Source organism: Arvicola amphibius, chromosome 1 (genome assembly GCF_903992535.2).
Source record: "Arvicola amphibius chromosome 1, mArvAmp1.2, whole genome shotgun sequence".
In the NCBI taxonomy this organism is placed as follows: Eukaryota; Metazoa; Chordata; class Mammalia; order Rodentia; family Cricetidae; genus Arvicola; species Arvicola amphibius.
Window position 1 is genome coordinate 195,702,499 of NC_052047.1, and position 3,498 is coordinate 195,705,996.

Below are 3,498 nucleotides of genomic sequence, written 5' to 3' on the forward strand. Positions count from 1 at the left end.
GCAGTTATTGCTGCGTGGAAATACTAAATACAAATGAATCTATTGTTCAGAATCACCTCCACCAAAATATAACACCATAGTCCATGTTAGGACTTACTGTGTTTCAGGGTCTGGAACAAGGCCTGTCCTTGGTTCTCAGTTAGATCTAGTAAACGAATGGGGCAAGCCTAATGCTTGCACCAAAATACCCACACAGGCCAGATGTGAAGTCCTAGGCAGCAGTCAGACCTCAGGTGGATGCATAAGTCCTCATGTAATGTATAGCAGGCAACGCTCCTCAGTCAACAGATGTCAAGAGAATATTCGCATTGCCAAATACTCTCATTATTCCATGGAAGCCAGACATCTGGATTTACTCATGAACACCGGGAGTGGAAACTATTAAACAGGGTTACAGCTAGTACCTTCACAGTAGCCTATCAGCTTCTGACCTTTGGCCTCTTCCTGGAGTTAAGGGTAGGCGTGGTTAGGACAATCAGAGCAAAGCCCTAAAGAGGGACTGGGGTGGGGGTGGGGTGGGGTGAAATGGAAAGCAGGTAGGAACTCCAGGCTCAGGTGCCTCCCACTGTGAAACTGCCACCCTGCAGCAGGGTGGTCCCCAGCCAGAACCCATGGAAACAGACCTGAGGTGCTTTGCTGTGTACCAGACTTCTCAAGCCTGACTTGGGGAATTGAGTGGGAGCCCCCAAACCATGAGAATGGGAAAAGCTAAGAGTGGCTCTACCTGGCTGAGGGCTGACTGTATCCCACAGCTTCTCCTCCGCCTTCTCTATCCCACTTATGAAAAGGAGGGTGGCTGAAATGGAAGAAGCCCAGTTCAATTGGTCTTCTGCTTCATGACTTAGAGGGTAACAGCACACACAGAACCGGAAGAGGGGCAGTTTAAGGATGCAGTTTAAGGAAGTAAAGACCTACCGCAAGACTGACACAGGCCTCCCTCTGTGCAGACGCAGCGTTCTATGTGTGCCCTCGAAAGTTTATGTCTTGGATACTCTATCCTCAGGTGCTATTGGGAGATGGGGCCTAACAAGTAGCAATTAGTGAACCAATGTTACCACAGAGACACTGAGGTTGCCTGTGCCTTCCCCTCTCCTTCTTGCTTTCAGTCCCTCTGCCAAGGGATGACACAGCAGCAAGCCCTTGCCAGACCTCAGTGTCTTGCCCTCTGTCTCCAGAGCTGTGAGCCAAATGTCACTCATCCTGAAATGCTGAGCCTTACTGTAGCCATAGGAAACAGGCTGAGACCATAGGCTCTGCACTTGGCTCATACCCACACCATCTTTCTCCAGTTTTCTCTCTTGGAGAAACTGTATTCAAGTACCTCATTTAGGAGAATATTTTCATTACTATAATTCAGGGACCAATGTGAGGAGGCAGAAAATGAGGGGAGACAGTTGGTGTGAGGTTGATCCTCAGGGTGACCACAACCCTTACCCAAAATGCTTGGGACCAGAAGTGTTTGGGGTTTCAGCTTCTCTTTTAGGTCACAATATTTGCATAATTTATGAGATAGCGTAGGTAAATAAGTCATATATAAATATGAAACTCATGTTTCATGCATACCTTAAATACATAGCTAAAATTAATTTTATGCATATTTTTAATGATTTTGTGCATGAAGCAAGGTTTCTTTGTGTGGAATTTTCCACTTGTAGCATCATGTTGGTGCTCGCAAAGCTTTGGATTTTAGATTGGAGTTTAGGGACCTAAATATTATAAGGTGCGTTAGCACACATGATCTCCAGCTCTCAAGGGGGCTACACGTGTTCATTAGCTTTCACTTGCTGTGAGAAACATCTAAAACAATGTACAAGGAGGAAAGATTCGTGCTGGCTTGGGTTGCAGAGGAGCCCGTCTATAACTGATGACTTCACCGGTGAGACCGAAGGGGAGGCAGAAATAGAGCAACAAGAACTCGATGGGAGAATGTGGCTTTCCTCACCACAACCAAGAAGTGACAGAAGTCAGAGGAGAGGGCCAGAAAATAGACACATCCTCTGTCTTGGCTGCTTTTCTATTTCTGTGAAGAGACATAATGACCAAGGTGACTTAAAAAAATACAGCATTTAGTTGGGAGCTCACAGTTGGGAGCTTACAGTTCCAGAGGACTAGAATCCCTGACCATCATGGCAGGGAACGTGGCAGCAGGCAGGCAGACAAGGTGTTGATCAGTAATGGAGAGTTAACATCTTGAGATAGCAACCGCAAGACAGAGAAAGACACAGAGAGTGATGTGGGAGTCCCCTCTGTGTGCTATGATTATGATTAATGAATAAAGTAACTGCTTTGGACCTACAGCAAGGCAGAACTTAGGTAGGCAAGAAAGCTAGGCTGAATGCTGGGGAAAAGAAGGGTGGAGTCAGAGAAACACCATGGAGCTGCTGCCAGAGTCAGACATGCCAAAACTTTACTAGTAAGCCACTACCATGTGGCAATACACAGATTAATGGAGATGGGTTGAATTAATATGTAAGAGTTAGCCATTAAGAAGATAGAACTAATGGGCCAAGCAGTGATTTAAATAATACAGTTTCTGTGTGGTTATTTTGGGGCTAGACAACCTGGAACCGGCAAGTGGCCTCCGCCAACAAGAGAGACAGAGACAGAGAGTGTTAACTGGGAATAGAATGGCCTTTTGAAACCTCAAAGCCTGCCCCAGAGACACACCTCCTCCAACAAGACCACACCTTGTAATCCTTACCAAACAGTTCCACTAACTGTCCACCAAGTGTTCAAACATATGAGCCTATGGGGACCAATCCCATTCAGATCATTACCCCCCTCAAATGCATGTCCTCAGTGACCCTCATCCTCCAACTGGATCCCATCTCCACATTCCTACTGCATCTCAGTCTACCCAGCTGAGACTCCATATATGTTTTTAAACACTAATTAGGTCAAAGTTCTCATGACCTAATAGTCTCTGGAATGCTGAAATATATTGCTATATATCCAGAAAAATGTAACTAACATGACTAGATAGATTATCTATTACCCTATATTTCTTAGTTATATAATACATTTTTAAATGAGCTGTACAAACACAATACCTTAATAGGAGAGGAGATACCTTGCTGCCACTTGATATGCCATGGCTGGGGGACCTGCACTTTTCTGAAGGGGAGGGTGAGGGAGTAGATGTGGAGAAGGCTGGGCAGGGGGAACTGGGAGGAGAGGAGGGAGGGGTAACTGTGATTGAGCCAGGGAAATTTAATTAATTGATTAATTAAAAAATAAAGTATTGCTAGGCATGGGGCACATACTTTTATTCCCACCACCTGGGAGGCAGAGGCAGGCAGATCTCTGAGAGTTGGAGGTCAGCCTGATCTTCAGAGCAAGTGCCAGGATAGTCAAGGTTACACTGAAAAACCCTGTTCTGAAAACCAATAAATAAATAAATACTTATGACAAAATAAATAAGTAAATTTAAAGGCGAGCATACCGTTTGCACTCAGGTTGCCAGTACACTGTCACAGAGGGAAAGCCAAGGCAGGTCTC